This window comes from Sus scrofa, chromosome 5 (genome assembly GCF_054392235.1).
Source record: "Sus scrofa isolate SSC_HxYL_T2T_F1_AM1 chromosome 5, Sscrofa_HxYL_maternal_Yorkshire_Landrace_v2.0, whole genome shotgun sequence".
Lineage (NCBI taxonomy): Eukaryota > Metazoa > Chordata > Mammalia > Artiodactyla > Suidae > Sus > Sus scrofa.
The window spans coordinates 23254164-23273605 of NC_139387.1; the positions used below are offsets into that span (position 1 = coordinate 23254164).

Below are 19442 nucleotides of genomic sequence, written 5' to 3' on the forward strand. Positions count from 1 at the left end.
CTGAAACCTCATGGTTCCTAGTCGGATTCGTCAACCACTGCGCCACCACGGGAACTCCTCAAATTTAATTCTAAATATACTCTCCACGCACCTGTCTCAACTCTCTCCATAAGTCTATGTTTTAAGAGCACCATGGAGATTAAGAGCAGACCTTCTGTAGAGAGATCATCATAATTCAACACCTGGCTTTCCAACCTGTGTTGGTGTGAACTTAGGCAAGTGTCCGGACCTCTCAGGGCTTTAGTTGTTCAATCTATAAAATGAGGAAAATAATGATATCTACAATATACAGTTGAAATGGTTAGAAAAAGTAATGCATTTATAATAAAATCTGATACATAGTAGGTGCTTCATAAATGTCATCTATTATTTTCTGGTTTCCTACCGATAATTTATGTGATGTGCCCTGAAACCCACAAAGTCCAAAGTGGGACTTTTGCTCTGTGTAACTCATACCGTCTTTCTATTCCATGTTCCTTATGATTAAAAGAATATAATTAAAATTCCCTGTACTGGGGATTTACCATGTGATAGGTATTCTAAGTAAGCACTTCATAATGATTATGTCTGAAAAAAAATCTCCCCTTTGATCTCTCCTTCTACTCTGATCTTTTCTTCCCAGTCTCCCAAATTGTCTGGCCACAACTATTCATTTGTGATTTTCACTTTGAGCAGTGAAACAGTGTTCTCAAACTATTGCCTGTGTTAGCTGGACCTTGTCTGTGCTCCCATAACAAATAATTGTTACTTCCGTCTTGTCACTTCCTTTAAGAAAGTAAGTTTGTTGAAATCAGGAGCCATTGTCTTTTCACTGGCATAGGTACCAAGGCTAACACAATCCTAGACTCATACTCAGTAGTTAGATATGTTGTTGTATAAATACATGCTTATCTTCTTCATTTGCTGCACATTCAAACCTATCTTCTGTCCTGTCTGGATTTTATCTTGAAACTGCTTTGTCACTGATTTTAATTATTTAAATTTTATATGTCCTTGTATTTAATATGGAGGTTTTTTTTTTACACTTGAAATAGCAGTTTTGCTAATTAATAAAGTCATGTATACCCCTGAATTACCACCCTCTTTGCTTATGTTATTACCTTCCATGCTGGCCAAAGTATTAACTGGCATCTCTTCCTTGTTTTAGCTATCAGGCAGATAAATAGTTGTATTCTTCTTGGTGGCTAGTTTTGCTTTCTTGATGAATCTCTCAGTAAGATACTCGAACTGTAGGCTAAAAATGTTGCATATATGAATATATATTTTTCCCAAGCTATTCATCTTAAAATATATTAGAAATATCTTTACATCTCTATAAAATAAATGTACTTAATTTAACTTATTTAATTTCAATCTATTGTATTTGTGCAACTCCTGTCTTTAAATCTCTGTTTTCAGTAAATTCTTATTATTTCAAAATTTCACCTATAGAGACCTTCAAATCTCTATTTCTGGTAAATTCTTATTATTTCAAAACTGTACCACAATTTTAAGCAAATTTGCAACACATTTTTATGTATTTTTGTTTTTTTCAATTGATAAAATGAATACAAAAGGCATCTTTATATTAGCATTATTGCACGATTTCACAATAATTCCTGGAAAAAAATTACGTGGAAAAAGGAGATATTCACTGAGAACTTTTGTATACATTTACAAGATATGATCTATACACTTTGTATCACTTTTTCCTTCAGCTCACTGTGTGGCTGTGTAATTGTCTCCACACTGAAATTACTACAGAGTTATCATGTGCCTTTTTTTTCGAGATGATGATGATTGTCTTTTCGGGGCCACACCTGTGGCAGGTGGAAGTTCCCAGGCTAAGGGTTGAACTGTAGCTGGCCTACATGACAGCCATAGCAATGCGGGATCTGAGCTGCACCTGCAACCAACACCATGGCAATGCTGGATCCTTAACCCACTGTTAAGCCAGGGATTGAACCCACATCCTCATGGATACTAGTTGGGTTCATTACCTCTGAGCCACAATGGGAATGCCTTTTTCAATATTACTGACACTTATTTGACATAGGTTTTGGGTCTTAAGTCACACAATTTATACAATGGACCAGACATGTGTTCATCTACATTTAAGGCTTTCATCTTTGTCTTGTGGAGATAAAGATTTTCCCCCAAAATTTCCACTCATGTTTATTCAATGCACATTTAAAAAGTATTTTATAACCAGAATTTAAGAACTTTCAGATTTTCGATATAGCTTAATAGTTGTAGAGTTCTTCCTCAGCTCTTACACTAATGTTTTACTAATGTACTCAAATTTTTTTTTAGTTTTGAACTAGTATCTGCAGTTCAAAGAGATATATAAATGTATCATATAAATGAATAGAAAGCCAATTTGCTTTTCAATTCCCTAGGGCAGTTCTCTTTGTTACATGATTGGCTCTCATTTGCTCCCTTAAAATATTCTCTTTCTTAAGAGATTCGGGCAGGATCATTTCTTACTGTATGACCGGTTACTAGAGTTAAACCTAAAGGTTCATTGTAACCCCAGTGGTTACAGTGGGAAAGGAGAGATAGCAGTGCTTTTCTGAAGAACGTTGACATTCCTAGGAACTGTAGGAGCACGGCAAAATAACTACAACAGATACTTTAATTAAGGGCAAGACTATTCTTTTCAGTCTCCTAACTTCCTTAATCCATTACTCCTCAACCCTGTGAAACCCAGAGCTTTACATGATAACGTGTTCTTTCCTAAGGTAGCCCTTACACCAAAACATTATTCAGTTATTGTATTCATTAATAATAACAGTTTTTAAGAAGCAAAGTTAAAAAATATTTTGCATCTTTCAGACATTCATATTTTTTAAAAGTCTGAGAAAAACTAATTTTTCAATGTTATTAAATAAGTCATCACATTGGGTGATTTTAATGTAATACCCTTTTTTTGTTCTCTTTAAAGAGGCAAGTGATAATGTGAGAAAATAGCATGTGTACATGTGTGTATAACTGGGTCACCATCCTGTACAGTAGAAAAAAAAATTGTATTGGGGAAATAACAAAAAGAAATAAAATAAATAAAATTAAAAAAAGATAAAAAGGCAAGTGAGAGTGTGATAGAGATAATTTTGCGCTGCATATTATTCACATTATCTTTACGTAAACTGTAAAAATCAGCATTCAAAAAATACAACACAGAAAGATCTGTGGATCTTTATATAATAACTCAAATATTAATTACATCTGGTTTTGGTAGATGATGTCAAATCTGCTTCTCAGAGAAAATCGTCAAGTGAATTTGCTAAAGATGGAAGTAAATGCAAAAGCCACTCTACTCACTCTTCTGAGAGTTAATCACAGCTTGAGCTGATTCTTTAGCAAGAGTCTTAATTTGATGAAGATGTATTTGAAAAAGTTTGTGTGGGATTTACTCCGCCCTCAGTTTATGACTCCACTTACCTGACCGGTGCTGTGGGTGGGCCTAGAACTCTGAGGTTTTTCCTTCTCCAACGCACTGAGAAGATTTCAAACGTAGAACTTGCTAGCAAATATTTTCTAGCTCTCTCTTGATTGAAAGTAAAATATCATTCAACTTCTCCTCCTCTTGCTTTGAAATAGTTGATATTATGGCTTTTCTGGATAGGGTAAGAGGCATTTACACTAGTAAGATTTGTATTTGATGTATTTGCTAAACCTTGAACTAAATAATAAGCAACTGGGTCCTTGGTGACCCAGATTCAAATGTCATTAATGAGTCCCCTTTGTAATGAACTTGGACAAAAATCTTGAAAGATGCAACAATGGGGGCAGTGTCCTTAGAGACATAAAGATAAAACAATAGCAACAGGCACAGGTCAAGATAAAATAGTAAAAAACCACAAGGTCAAGAAGTAATGTATTTTCCTGCGTTTCTTCCTTACCATCTATTGAAGCTGAAAAGTCACAACCCTAACACACTTGCTACTTTTTTTCAATAATTAAATAAGATAACAAAAGAGGAAATATTGGAAAACTCAAAGCAAGTGATAATTCTTTTTAATCACCTAAGGAAATATATAAATATGAATATTTAAAAAACAAAAATACTATTTTCATCTCTCTCAGCACTTCCTACGATGTGGTTTTATGTATATATTCATTGAAAGAGTTTGCTTTTAATTCAAATAAAGGTACATTTTCTTTCCACAATAAACACATTTGTGGACATTATAATGTATAATTTTTACATCAAAGATACTTTTATTTTCTTTTGCAATACACACTGGTTTGGGAGTTAACTGCTGCTTTTCATTTTTCATATTATTTTCATGGATTAATCCTTGCACTTAAAAAACCCTGTAGCATATGCGCTAGTAATTTCTTGAGCTGTGGGTTGTAAATGGTACCTTTTATTTCATCTTAGATTATTAGAGGGAGGAAGAGAGAGAGAGAATGGGCCAAAGAGAGCAAATAACATATTGATCAAATAAGAAAACATATAGCAGAGTTCCCCATCGTGGCTCAAGCAGAAACGAATCTGACTAGCATCCATGAGGATGCAGGTTCCATGTGCCTATTAAATGAATAATGGGTGTGAAGTGTTCAGCATTGGGAAATATAGTTAATAATTTTGTGATATCTTTGTATGGTGACAGATGGTTACTAGACTTATAATGGTGATCATTTTTTTAAAAAATGCTTAATTTTTTTTTTTTTTTGTATTTCTAGGGCTGCATCTGTGGCTTATGGAAGTGCCCAGGGGTTGAATCAGAGCTACAACTACTGGTCTATGCCATAGCCACAACAATGTCAGATCTGAGCTGCATCTGTGACCTACACCACAGCTCAGGGCAGCGCTGGATCCTTAACCCACTGAGAAAGGCCAGGGATCAAACCCACATCCTCATGGGTACTAGTCAGGTTTGATGCTGCTGCTCCACCACAGGAACTCCTGAATGATGTTCCTTTTGAAATGTATAGAAATATATACTATGTTGTGTACCAGGAATTAACATAGTGTTGTAGGTCACTTATGCTTCAAAAACAAACAAACAGAAAAAAACCAAACAGACAAACTAGTAGAATAAGAGATCATATTTGTAGCTAATTCAAATGGGAGTGAAAGTTGGATTAAGGCAGTCAAAAGGTAATTTAAAAAAAAAGTTAATTAAATTGATAAACTTCTTGCAATTTTGGCCAAGAACAAGGGAAAGAGAAAATAATGGAAATTATCATACTTAACAATTCAAAATAGGAACATCAGTACATCCCTAACAGGTATAAAGACTAATAAACATCATAGAGAACTTTAGGCCAATAAAATAAACAATTTACATAAAATAAATATATTAATGTTCAAAACACAGCTGAAAAAACTGTGACCAAAAGAAAAAGAACAAAAGAATATTTCAATATAAATCATTGAATCCATAATGAATAACATCACACACACATGCAAAATTCAGTGCAAAGTAGCTTCATTAATAAGTTCTTCCAAGCATTTACAAAAATAAACAATACCAATTTTACACAAACCGATCCAGCTAAGAAGAAAAGGAGGCAAAATTCTCAACTTGGCTATGAGGGAAGAATAACTTTCATGCCAAAACCGGAAAAGATTTTTGCAAGAAGTTGAATTACAGGCTGATGCAGTCACAATCAACAGAAAAATCATTAAATAGGCATCATCAAGGTAAACAGAGTAATAACACAGTAAAGGAGACACAGAACCGTGAAGGGAGGTTTATTACAGTAATGATAAACTATACTATTCACTCTTATAGGTTGGTTTAAATTTTGAAAATTAACAGATGTAATCCACATTATTCAGAACAAGGGGAAGAAAATGTTTTCATGTCAATAATGCAGAAAAAAGCATTCTATAACATGAAATTACCATTCGCTATTAATAATTCTTGCATACTTGGAACAGAAACGCTTGTTAGTTTGGTGAAGGGAATGTAGAAAACCTCATGTTGTTTTGAATATTGAGAACTTTTCTGTTGAAATGAAGGGTGTGATGGGATGTCCGTTCCCTCCATCCCCATTTATCATTGAACTAGAGATCCTAGAAAGGGCTATAAAGACAGGATAAATAAATATAATGGTCTGCCACTATCTGTATATTATTTGATTGTGGGTTGACATATTTAAAAGACACGACAAGTGTATCATCGGAATATATTACTGAACTTAAAAACCAGCAATTACTAAATTTGGAAAGGTTGCTCAACAAGTCAATACACAAAGCCAGCAGAACCTCTATACACTAGCCATAAAAACTAGAAAACATAAATTAAAAATCCACACAAAAATCAACATAGTTTGGTGAAAACCACCTTGGAATGCATCTACCAAAATACCTAGTAAAATGCCTATCCATACTGCGCAAGGCCTCTGTACACTTAAATATTTTTGAATGTAAAGAAGACACCAGTGGGTTGGGGCCTACCATGCTTTAATGGATTGGAAGTCTCAATGTTGTAAAAACATGAAGTTTACCCAAATTGGCCTACATGTCAAATGCAATCTGAAAATCACTGAAGAGAATTTTTTACTTGTTCATAAAAATCGCCCAGGTTTTTAAAGTTTTATGAACCACAGAGGGCCAAAAAGAACCAAAGCAACCTCAAGGAAACAGAAGAAAGTTGTTTGAATTACAGTACTTACTATGCAAATTTACCTTAAAACTTTCTCCATAAAAGAGTAGAGGACTGATTCCAAGATAAGCAGATCAACGGAACTAAATGAAGAAACCTGAAAAGACTCACTTATGAATCACTTGATGATGACAGGGTTGTGACGAATGCAAGGAGAACAGATCAATGGTCATTCTTTTCAAAAAATAATGCTGAGGTACTTGCATAGCCACATGAAAAAATTGTGTTGTTCCCTACCTCAAGTCATAGATAAAGGTTAATTTCAGATGGGCAATTAACCTTCATTTGTAAGATACATGAGTGAAACTTACAGAATAGAACATGGATGTCTATCTGCCTGATATTGGGGTATGCAGATTCCTGAAACAAAAGCAGAGAGCCCTAACAGAAATGAAATCATGAATTTGACTTCACTAAAATTCGGAACTAGAGCTCCCACTGTGGCTCAGTGGGTTAAGAACCCCACATAATGCCCGTGAGGACGTGTGTTTGATCCCTGGCCTTGCTCAGTGGGTTAGGGGTCTGGCATTGCCACAAGCTGTGGCATAGGTTTCAGATGTGGCTCAGATCCTCTGTTGCCATGGCTGTGGCACAGGCCTGCAGCTGCAGCTGTAGCTCAGATTCGACCCCTAGCCTGAGAACTTCCATATGCCACAGCTATGGTTGTAGAAAACAATAAATTAAAAACAAAATTAGGAACTTTTGCTTTTAAAAGTCGACATAAAAAAAATAGGAAAAAGAAGACACTGATGAGTTTAAAAAACATCAATCCAGACCGCTAAGCACTGATATACAGACGATTCACAAAACTCCAAAAAAAAATTAGAAATCTCATAAAAAGGACAAATTTTTTGAATAGGCACTTCACAAAATAGAAAGTCTAATATCCAGCAAGCATTCAATAAGGTGTTCAACATCACTAGTGAAAATATGGCTAAACTGAACAAAATTAGATGTTGGCAAGAATATGGAGCAGTAATAAATTTTATGCCTTGCTGACGGAAGAATGAATCGGCACACTATTTAAAAAAAATGTTTGACAGTATCAATTAAGCTGAGAACATGGCTACCACATAGCCCATTAATTCTCCTGCTGGCTCTATGTTCTAAAGACATGAGTGCATACATCTGCCGAAAAACGTGTAAAGGGGATTCTTAGCAGCTTTCTTTATGACCGATAATGAGAACCAGCCCAGATATCCAGGAAGAGAAATGATGAAATTAATTTGCTGTATTTTTATAATTGATTACAACTTATAAATTAAAAGAACAAACTACTGCTAACATCACCCCGTGTACAGCTGTCATAGACATAATGGGAGCAAATGAAACCAGCCTCAAAAGAGCACATTCTCTGCATTCCTATTCATATGAGGATCACAAACATACAAAACCAATCTTTGGCATTTTAAGTCAGTATGGCAGATTTATTTGGAAAGAGGCTGATCTGGAGAGGCATGAAAAAGGTTTCTATGAGGCTGAAAATATGCTGTCTCTGGATTTGTGTGATGGTTACACGAGTAGCTACACTTACAAAAATTCATCAAGCTGTACACATGGAATTATGTCCTTTACTCTACATTACATCTATGCTACAACTTCATGTTTAAAATGTAATTGTTTTTAGAGACACATACTGAAATACTGTAGATGAACTAATATGTGTATCTGTTTCAAATAATCAAGTAGGGGTTGTGAGGAATGGACCAGCTTGTAGATGAGACAAGATTGGCGATAGACAGATACTTGACACTGTGATGGGTACGGCAGAGTGCATCATGCCATTTTCTCAATTTATGGAAGTTTAAAATTATGAGAAAATAAGTATCCCCTTAAGCCATTGCCTGGCACAGAGGAAACACTCAAAGATATTTCTTTTTTTTTTTTTTTTTGGAGTTCTCATTGTGGCTCAGTGGAAATGAACCCGACTAGTATCCATGAGGATTCAGGTTCAATCTCTGGCTTTGTTCAGTGGTTAAGGATCTGGCATTGCCACAAGCTGTTGCATAGTGTGCAGACATAGCTCATATCTGGTGTGGCTGTGGCAGTGGCATAGGCCAGCAGCTGTAGCTCTGATTCGACCCCTAGCCTGGGAACTTCCATATGACACCCCTGTGGCCCTAAAAATAATCTTTTTTTGATATCAGGATTTTAAAAAACAATTTTGGACATTTCATGGAACTTAGGAGACTAGTTGTCTGGCATTTTGGAGCAAGGTCTGTAGGAGTAGTGACTTTTCAGTTTGGGCCCTTGGGTAAATTCTTAGTGGGCCTGAGCAGCAAAGGCCTGTTATTCCTACAATGCAGGCCTCCCCCAAGATACCTGTTTCAAGATAGGTGAGGGGTATTCATGCCATCTAGATTTCTAGAAACGCAAGTTTCTAATAACTTAGTAGTCATTAAATGTATGCTGATCTCTCCTTGGAGACACCCCATGTTTTTCAGATGCGGGTTTTAGGACAAGGAGAATATAAATGCAAGGATTGTCAAAGTGGGGTGAGGGCATGGTCTAGGCTAAGTGAGAAGGTTGGGCAAAGACACAAAGATGATGTGGGACAAAATGAGTCACCCTAGAGTCACAGCTTTTGCAGCAGGATGACCTGGATTTATTGCTGTGGAACAGCTGATACAAAGAATTGCCAAAAAGCTCAAATATTCAGATTCCTATTAATTACATTAATTTATATGTATTTCACAACTTTTTCAACTCTTTTGGAAGGAAAATTAGAGTATTCTAATGGTCCCAACATTTATATTTTCTTTCAGTAGCTCTTTTAGTTTTTATTCCACAGATTAATTTCCCTTTTCATTATCAGCCTTATACTGAAAATATGTATTGCATTTCCTAGTTTAAGCTTTCTGTGAACATTTTTATTACTTAAGTGTTGCTTATACAGGTTTTAATACATGTAGAGTTTGCTTGAGGAGCTTCTTGAAAATATCTTGTTGAAAGCATTTCTCTGGTGAAGTTCCCTTAAGTTAAAAACAAAAGTTTGGGTCAAATAAACAGAATATGAATTGTGGGTCTGATACCCAGCTTGGTCAATCTGAAGCATTAAATAGTTAAACATATATTTAACTTATTAAATATAACATGTTTATATTTATTTACTTATTTCAGAGTTTAAACTTTTTTAAATTAATTTTTATTTTTAAATTTTTTTTATTATTATTTTATTGTCTTTTGTCTTTTCTAGGGCTGTACCCGTGGCATATGGAGGTTCCCAGGCTAGGGGTCTAATCAGAACTGTAGCCGCCAGCCTACACCACAGCCATAGCAACACCAGATCTGAGCCGAGTCTGTGACCTACACCACAGCTCACGGCAATGCCAGACCCTTAACCCACTGAGTGAGGCCAAGTATCGAACCTGCAACCTCATGGTTCCTAGTCGGATTCATTAACCACTAAGCTATGATGAGAGCTCTGTATTTTTTTATTTTTTATTCTTGTTACTATTATTTTTTTCATAGTTATTCCCCAATACATTTTTTTTTTTTTTACTGTATAGCATGGTGACCCAGTTACACATACATGTACACATTCTATTTTCTCCCATTATCATGCTCCATCATAAGTGACTAGACATAGTTCCCGGTGCTACACAGCAGGATCTCATTGCTAATCCATTCCACAGGCAATAGTTGGTATCTATTAACCCCAAGCTCCCCAACCACATCAAGCAATTTGCAGCAACATGGATGGAACTAGAGACTCTCATACTGAGTGAAGTAAGTCAGAAAGATAAATACCATATGATATCACTTATATCTGCAATCTAAAATAAGGCACAAATGAACCTTTCCACAGAAAAGAAAATAATGGACTTGCAGAATAGACTTGTGGTTAACATATTTATATTTAAAATAACACACAAATATAACATGTAATATATAAATATAAATTTAACATGAGCCACATGGTAACTTAGGATTTTCTAGTAGCCATGTTATAAAACAAAAATGAATTAATTTTAGTATTATATTTTATTAAATCCAGTATATGAAAATATGATTATTTCAACCTGCTGTCACTATAAAATACTTTTTGAGATATGTCACCCTCAAGTTCCTTGAAAAGTGGACTTCCCATCATGGCTCAGCCATTAACAAAACCGACTATCATCCCTGAAGACTTGGGTTGGATCCCTGGCCTTGATCAGTGGGTTATGGATCTGGCATTGCTGTGAGCTATGGTGCAGGTCACAGATGCGGCTCAGATCCTACATTGCTGTGGCTGTGGTGTAGGCTGGCAGCTACAGCTCCAAGTGGACCCCTAGCCTGGGAACCTGCATATGCCACAGGTGCATGCCTAAAAGATAAAAAAAAAAACAAAAACAAAAAAAATAGCAAATGGAAAAAAAATTTTTTTTAAAGTACCTTGAAAAGTCTTGTTCTCCTTGCATGTTCTTAAGGTATAAATTGTAAAAGTTAATAAGTGGAAAACTCAACTAAAATAGATTCAAGAAGCCTCGAATGGGGTCTCCTAAGCCCTAGGACAATAGCAGAGCCCACCAAGAAGAAGAAAGACTTCTCTTCTTGCCTGGCCAGAGCTCAGCCAATGAGAGAGTGTCAGGACTCAGGCAATGAGAAACCATGCTCTCTTTGTGTACCACAGTCCTCCCAGCTTCCTCTCGAAAAATGTCTTCCTCTTCTCGTGGTGTGAGGACTTGCCTGTGGATCACCACGGTTGCAGACTACAAATCAAAATTCTTTTTTTTTTTTTTATTTTGGAGAAATAATTGGTAGTCTGTGTAACTCAACAAAATAAAGTTCAGCATAGGAAGTAGTTTGCACTGTCCCACCCTTATGAATAGCCAGTCACTTCTTTACGAAGGATTAATATGGATGAAAGTACAGTTTCCATGATTTTACTTTGAGTTGTAGCCATTTTTGTGCCCAAATTAGATGCGTTCCCCGTTATTCACTTGCTTTCACTTTTTACATTTTTACTCTCTTCTAATTATGTTCGCTTCTTACCAGAAAATCCATATAGTTATAGATAGAAATATAGAAACAAACACAGATGTAGACATATAACCATTTTCCTCACAAATTTACTTGGAGAAACTAAGCACTTTAATACCACAGGTTTTCTGTTTATATTGATGTGTTAGTCTGTGGCTTTTAGGGCATTCCATATTGTAGGAGACTCTGTCCATAATTCAGCTTCTACATTAAGATACGACAATTTGGAATAATTTCCTTTCCTTTTCTTTTTTTTTTTTAAATCTTTTTAGGACCACACCCATGGCATATGGAGCTTCCCAAACTAGAGGTCGAATTGGAGCTGCAGCTGCCAACCTACCGCACAGCCACAGCAACATGGTATCTGAGCAGCTGCATCTGAAACCTGCACCACAGCTTATGGCAGATCCTTAACCCACTGAGGGAGGCCAGGGATGGAACCTGCATCCTCACGGATACGAGTCAGATTCATTTCCACTGGACCATGATGGGAACTCCTTGTTTCCCTTTTTTAACTGAAAAATATTGTTTTTGTTGTTGTTCTTTGTGTTGTTTATATTTCATTTAATGCCCTGGTCTTGGATCCTTTCTAAACTCTAGGACATGTACTGGCAATAAATTTCCAGTCCTATGTTTTGGTGCTTGGCATCAAAAACACTCTTGACATCAAGAAAAGAAAAAGGGAACCAGCATAATTACCCTATTTGAAATATGTAATGAACCTGTTGATTTTGCTTCTTTTGTTGTTAACAGTTTTACTTAGCATTCTAACAAGGAAAGGCTTGTAAGGTGTAACATCATTTTTTCATTTTTTAGAAATGTATACCATTTTCTTTTTAAGAGAGGTACCTGAGACAGTTTCCATCCTAGGAAAGGAATGATTAGAAAACTTAAAGACACATAATGAGAAACTAATGATCTTTTCATGAAAAACTGATCATTCTACATTAGTGAATTCTTTTAGTTCTTTGAGAGTAATGCAATTCTTTTGATTGCAACATTGAAAGCTTGTTTCACTTGCTTGTTTCTCAAGGTGTAAATGAAAGGACTTAGCATGGGAGCAATGGAAGTAGTGAGTAGTGTCACACCCTTATTAACAGCCAGTGAGTCCTTTGGTGAAGGTTTAGCATAGATGAAGATACAGCTTCCATAGCTGATGGAGACCACGATCATGTGGGAAGAACATGTAGAAAATGCCTTTTTTTTTTCCTTTGCTGGGCAGAAGGGAATTGCAAAATGGTCTTGAGGATGTGTACGTAGGATAGAACCACACACACGAGTGTCCTGATAAAGGCCAACACAGCAAAGACTATGACCATCTGCTCCATGAGCCACGTTTCTGAGCATGAGATCTTTAGGAGGGGGGCTAAATCACAGACAAAATAGTCAATGACATTGGAGTCACAGAATTCCAGCTTTAGGCCCAGGCTGAGTGGGGGGATGATGATCAACAAGCCAGCCAGCCAGGAACCAATGATGAGTCTCCTACAGACCGTGTGGTTCACGATGGTCACGTAATGCAGGGGTTTGCAGATGGCCACGTAGCGGTCATAGGACATGGCGGCCAGGAGAAAAAACTCAGTTACTCCAAAGACATCAGTAAAAAACACTTGAATAACACAAATATTGTATGTAATTGACCTGTCACCTGTTGTTATGTTGTACAAATATCTAGGGATACAAGCAGTTGTAAATGAAATTTCTAATAAGGCAAAATTTTGTAGGAAATAGTACATGGGTGTTTTAAGGTGGGAGTCCACTAAAGTGAGGGATATGATGGTCAGTTCCCATGACACTCAGCGTGTAGGTGAGAAACAGGAAGATGAAAACCAGAGTCTTCAGCTGTGGCTCATCTGTGAGTCCCAGCAGGATAAAAGTTGTTACTGTGTGGTTTCTCATCATTGAGGCCTGCCTTCTACTCAATCTGCATTTATGATTCAGAGACATTTGATACACAGAAAGTGGTTATCCATGAAGGGAAAAACTAGCAAACAAACTTACTTTCATTTAAAAAATATCTTGGGAGTTCCTGTCGTGGCACAGTGGTTAACGAATCCGACTAGGAACCGTGAGGTTGCAGGTTCGATCCCTGCCCTTGCTCAGTGGGTTAAGGATCAATCGTTGCCATGAGCTGTGGTGTGGGTTGCAGATGCGGCTTGGATCCCACGTTGCTGTGGCTCTGGCGTAGGCCGGTAGCTGAAGTTCCGATTGGACCCCTAGCCTGGGAACCTCCATATGCTGTAGGAAGCGGCCCTAGAAAAGGCAAAAAGACAAAAAAATAAAAAAATAAAAAATAAATTAAAAAAATATATCTTTACAAATATCCTCAGATTCCTAGATTCTACAACTGTGCATTTTTGGTCATTTTAGGTGATATTTAAAAAAAAAAAAAAAACATCAGGACTGCTATATCTATACCATATTCCAAAATATTATGGGTGCTTCCTTCTCATCACATATTTATATACATGTATTATATGTGTATTTTACATATAATGAAAATATGTTTTATTTTATCTATATCTTGGATCCCTTATAGGTAGATTTGACTGCTAATGTTCTGTGAGAGCAAGAGGTCACTGATTAAAATGTAAAGCTGAATCCCAAACTTTCCTCGTCACCTTCATGTGTTTCCTTCAAGTCTTGTTATTGAAAAAGTACAAGTGTGTCATGAATAGTTTGAGTCTCTCTACAAGCTGTCTGCATCCAATACTGAGGATACGGAGCCCTAGTATCCCAATTTAAAAACTTAGTGTTTCCTTTAAACAACTTCTTTCTTCCTCACCCATTCCCCTGACTCTGTCGCATAATTTTCTCTTTATAATTACACTAGTTCCTCCTGCAGCGCAGAAGATAAGAAGTGTGTTGATAACAAATATATTGCATAGAAAGAAAAATGTGTTGGTATAAAATATACAGGGATGTAAAACAAATTACAATTTTTCTCTGTTTTGAATCCGTTTTGTTAAAGTTGAAAAACATTCCAAAATATTATTAATATCACTTATATAAAAAATTAAGGTTAAACTCAAGCACACTCTTTGAGCATGGCTAGTTTTCCCTGTGACTCAGTTGTGTCATTGACAAAATGGAAATAATTACAGTATCCTTTGTGTGTATATATATATATATATAAAATGTTGAAAAATCAAGTAAGTTAATGGATAAGGTCCTTATAAAAGTGCCTGGCTAATAATGAGCAATGAATATATTTTACCTATTTTTATAATTTAGTCCACAATGATTTTCCTTTCAATTACCAGACTTTTTTTTTCTATCTTACTTTTTATTTTTAGAGAGTTTTCCAGCTTTGTTGAGGTATAATTAAAGTACACAAAACCACACATATTTAAAGAGTGCAATCCTGTCAGTTTTGCCATATATACATGCTAGTATCATGACCTCTCAAATATTTCCATCTCCCCTTGAATTTTCCTTGGGTGCTTTTGAGTCTCAATTGCCAGACCTTTAATTATTAATATAGTATAAGAATATTTTTGTGCCCATGACTCTAATGAAACAATTTTTGCTAACGTTCGTCAAACACTTTCTTTTTCCTGTTAAACTTGAGGAACGTTCTAAGTAAATGTTAACCATACAATATTCATGGCATTCTCTCAGAACTTTCCTTTATAGCAGATAAGTGTTTTTTACCCATCATCTTTTTGCTTTCTAATTTCTAGACTTTTTTTTTTCCTGAACTCTATGTTGATAGTTCTAAGCATTTCTTTACTCCTATTTTTTTTTTTTACTGAAGAAATTTGAAAGGTATCATTGTGTAAATTTAAGGGGTATGGCATGTTACTCTGATACATTTATAACTGTGACATGATTATTGATGTAGCAATATTCATCACATTACACAATTATAGTCTAATATGATTGTCTATATCAGTAGACTATGATTGTCTATATCAGTAGACTATATCTTTATGACTTATTGACTACTTGTTACAAGTTTTTACCATCCAATTTTACTTCTTACCATACACACTCTCTTTGGGTGTTTTCTTAAACTCCTAAACTCCAAAATAATTGATCTTCGGTCATATACACAAATGTACACCAAATACACGTCCAAAATGAAATACTTGATTTTCCACACTCTCATCCTATTTCTCTTCCTTTTTTTTAAAAAAAAATAGTCAAAGTAGCATTTTATATTTATTGGATCCTTACTCTATGCTAGATATTGAAATAAGCACTTCACATGGATGATCTACCTGGAAGCATCTTCCTTCCAGGGCTCAGTGTTTTCCCATTCCATCTCTGTCCAACATCTCCAGTTTTGCTGGAAAAGCAGGCACTCAGCCACTGGATTCTAGTTTCTCGTTCTCAGAAATTGTGGAAGTTGGGAGTTCCCGTTGTGGCGCAGTGGTTAACGAATCCGACTAGGAACCATGAGGTTGCGGGTTTGATCCCTGCCCTTGCTCATTGGGTTAACAATCCAGCGTTGCCGTGAGCTGTGGTGTAGGTTGCAGACGCGGCTCGGATCCCGCGTTGCTGTGGCTCTGGCGTAGGCTGGTGGCTACAGCTCCGATTCGACCCCTAGCCTGGGACCCTCCATATGCTGCGGGTGCGGCCCAAGAAATAGCAACAACAACAACAACAACAACAACAACAACAAAAAGAAATTGTGGAAGTTGTTAATTCATTATAGCATACAAATTATGTTACTTTTAGATGAACTATTATTAATTGCTGCTTAAGGTAATCTTACCAATGACTATACACTATCTAAGATTAAAGCACTCTAAAAATGATGTTTAATGAATACCCATATTAGAACTTCTGATGCTAAATTTTGTAGTCAGGAAAGATTAATTCATTCGAGGCAAATATGATCCAAGTTTCAAAAAGAAATGTCAGAATATGTAATACTTACACTCTGGCAGTTAATCATAGCCTCTCTATATTAATTGTTTAACTATAGCTATTCTTGTAGCTACAACCTGAAAATGAAAATAATGTTGAATAGTAGTATGAGAATTTCTGGTTTTCCACAGATTGAATCTGGTCACTCCTGCAGTAACAGCAGCTTGAGATTTCCTTGAGATTTTTTTCTTATCTGTGGTCAAATACATCCATTTCCTCTCAATAGATTCAGGGCCATTGCAAGCTTAGCAAGTAGCTTTTTTTTTTTTTTTTAAACTTTCAATAATTGAAAAGAAAATCAGGTTCAAAAGAACTCCTAGTAGTTTTGGAAAAGTTGATGTTGACGTTCTGAACCATTCTGCTCAGAGAGAAAGTTTTCCAATTCCAAGCTTGGTATTTATTTCCTTTGCCACATCAGCAACAAAATTAGTAAATGGAAGGGTCCTTGGTGACCCAGGTTCAAAAATCACTAATGAAGCATCTGTGTAATCATTTTGTGTCCTCTGACCTTTGGTTAAAGGAAAGCAAACAGCCCTAACACAGCAACAGTGGGGAAAAGGGCTTTAGAGATAGGAAAAGCAACAAAATTATTTCAGAGACCGGTAGGACAACTGAGCCTAATTAAAACCAAAACCTAGTCCAATTTCTTTTAACCCATTCTTCTGAAAGGTAGTTAAAGATGAAAAATCTCTCTCTTTCTGCCTTTTCTATTTGTTATAAACAAATTGATTATATGTGAAGATGCTTTATTAGATGTACCACAAAAATTAAACTGAAAAAGAATAAAGAGTAAAGACTTGAAAGTTGACAGAACATTATAAATCAACTATATTTTAATTTTAAAAAGACTTCAGCTAGAGGTCACCAGTGGTAATATTTTGGAGCCTGTCTTTCCACACTTTTCCTCCTGCAAACATACCCATGTATATCACATGTAGTAATTACAAATGCATGAACATTAATTTAAAAACAGTTCTGTAATAGCATCCACAGATTGACATACTTATTCTACTTAGATATGTGTGAACCTACTTTTATCCCAATAATTATTTGTCTGCATCCCTTTAAATCTGTGTAACTTCAGTCCGCTGGATTAATGTAACTTCAGCATTTAACCCCAAATTTATCCCTGTTGTAAATATATGCTTTTTCCAAAGTTTCACTATTGTAAAATATAACCCTATGGATGATTATGCAGATTCTAATTACCTTCAATCATTTTAGCTTCTTTTCTATTTTTTATAATTATAAACATTTTACAGGAAAAATCCTTTTGAAAATCGTTTTTTTGTATGTTGTCAGACAAGTTGAAGTGCAATTTCTTGAAGATATTGATATTCATATTTAGAACTATAATCTACCAGTACAAATATTCATGTTTTCTTTGTCAATTTATCCATCACTGGACACTTATGTTGTTTCCATGTTTTGAGTATTATAAATAATGCAGCAATGAATGTATGGGTGCTTATAAGTTTTCTTTCATGTTGCTGTTTTCGATTCCTTTCAATAAATAGGCCGAGGTGGAAGTGGTAGATCTCGTGTAGTTCTATCTTTAATGTTTTGAGGGGCCTCCCTACTGGTTTCCATGGTGGCTGTGACATTTTACATTTCCACCCTAGGGCACAAGGGTTGCCCTTTCTCCACAGCATTTTCACCAACAGTTACCTCTTGTCTTTTCTAAAACAGCCACTCTGACAAGTGAGGTGATATCTCAATGTCTCAATGTGGTTTTTCTTTTCTTTTTTTTTTAAGGGCCGTACTCTCGGCATGTGGAGGTTCCTGGGCTAGGGGTGGAAACAGACCTACAGCTTTTGGCCTATGCCACAGCCACAGCAACGCAGGATCCGAGCCACTTCTGCAACCTACACCACAGCTCACAGTAAAACCGGATCCTTAACCCACTGAGCGAGGCCAGGGATGGAACCTGCAACCCCATGGATACTAGTCGGATTTATTTCCACTTCGCCACAATGGGAGCTCCTCAGTGTGGTTTTGATTTGCATTTCCCTGATGAATAGTGATGTTGAGCACATTTTCATGCACCTGTTGTCCAGCTATATAATATGTCTTTGGTAAAATGTCAATTTAGGTCGTTTCCCCCTTTTAATACAGATTGCATTTTTTGTTCGTTTGTTTGTTTTTTGCTCTTGAGTTGTGTGAGTTCTTTATGTATTTTTGATATTCACCCCTATCAGATACATGGTTGATAAGTATTTCCTTCCATTTGGTAGGTTGTCTTTTAATTCTGTTGGTGATTTTCTTTGCTGTGGAGAAGCTTTTCAGTTGGATGTAGTGCCACTTGAATCTTTTTGCTTTTGGTATCAAATCTAAAAAAGTCATTGCCAAGGCCAATGTCTTAGAGCTTACCCACTATGCTTTCAAGTCTTTGATCCTTTTAGTTTTTGTTTGTTGTTTTGGCTGTGCCTGCTTCACGCAGAAGTTCCTGGGCCAGGGATAGAACCCCAACCACAGCAGTAACAATTCTAAAACTTCACTGCTAGGCCACTAGGGAACTTCTCAAGTCTTAAATCCATTTTGAATTGATTTTTGTCTATAGTATAAGAAAGGGGTCCATTTTAATTCTTTTGCAGTTGGAAATCTAGCTTTACTGAAGCAAATTCTTTGCCCATTGTCTATTTTTGGATCTTTTGTGAAATTTAATTAACCATGTGTGGGTGGGTTTATTTTTGGACTGTCCTAATCCATTGACCTATGGGTCTGTTTTCACACTAATGCCATATCATTTTGATTACTATATCTTTGTAATATAGATGAAAAAACAGAAAATGTGATGTCTCCAGTTTTGTTCTTTCTCAAGAATGCTTTGGCTACTCATAATTTTTGTGGTGCTTACAAATTTTAGGATTGCTTGTTCTATTTCAGTGAAACATTCCTCTGGAACTTTTTTAGGGATTGTACTGACAAGGTCAATTGCTTGTGGTAATATGGACATTTCAAAAATATGAATTCTTGTCTGTGAGCATGACATATCTTTCCATT

At 36.0% G+C, this 19442-nt stretch overlaps 1 protein-coding gene and 1 pseudogene across 1 annotated transcript in view; one reads left to right on the forward strand and one right to left on the reverse strand.

The window, feature by feature from the left end:
- Window positions 1-19442, forward strand: part of LOC146403204 (uncharacterized) — a 732844-nt gene that overhangs the window by 624030 nt on the left and 89372 nt on the right. The gene's annotated exons all lie outside the window — the stretch shown is intronic.
- On the reverse strand, window positions 12525-13463 carry LOC146403214 (olfactory receptor 6C2-like; annotated as a pseudogene).